Source organism: Apis dorsata, unplaced genomic scaffold (genome assembly GCF_000469605.1).
Source record: "Apis dorsata unplaced genomic scaffold, Apis dorsata 1.3 scaffold_127, whole genome shotgun sequence".
In the NCBI taxonomy this organism is placed as follows: Eukaryota; Metazoa; Arthropoda; class Insecta; order Hymenoptera; family Apidae; genus Apis; species Apis dorsata.
Window position 1 is genome coordinate 778,391 of NW_006263420.1, and position 530 is coordinate 778,920.

General features: G+C 40.6%; 1 long non-coding RNA gene across 1 annotated transcript in view; it reads left to right on the forward strand.

The window, feature by feature from the left end:
• Positions 1-530, forward strand: part of LOC116185204 — a 13,385-nt gene that overhangs the window by 247 nt on the left and 12,608 nt on the right. The gene's annotated exons all lie outside the window — the stretch shown is intronic.

Genomic DNA, 530 nt, shown 5'->3' on the forward strand with positions numbered 1-530 from the left:
TGTCGGCAATAATTTTCTTGCCGCGCGTAAATCCGACCGCGAACCACTTCGGAGATTTGTTAGCCGTCGCCGCCATTTTGTCAGCTGCGGGGATCGTTTCTGTTTTGCGAACAGAAGCCGCGCTGGAATCCCTCCAGGGAGGAGGGATCCTTATATATTTACCCGCGCGGTTTAGTGCATCGATTTCTTTAAACAGTTGTAGGTGCATCGCCCTAGGTAGCGTTCTTTCTTATCGTAAAAAAGAAAAATTTATGCGAATCGATTAATTGCGACTTTCGAGCGTATATGCTCATAAATAATATCCAATCGAATAAGTTATATAAATTTTATTCTTATTAACCCACTCAAATCTTTTTTATTTAAAATAAAATCTCGTTCGTACCTTCACGTTCCCAAACCGCACCACATCTTGGAACCCTATCTAATATTCACCGGAGTCGGTCTCGATCGATCGCGAAACTTGTCTCCACGATTCTTAAAAAGCGCGTCTTTACGCGAAGTAGAAAAAAAAAAAAAAAAAAAAAAAAAAA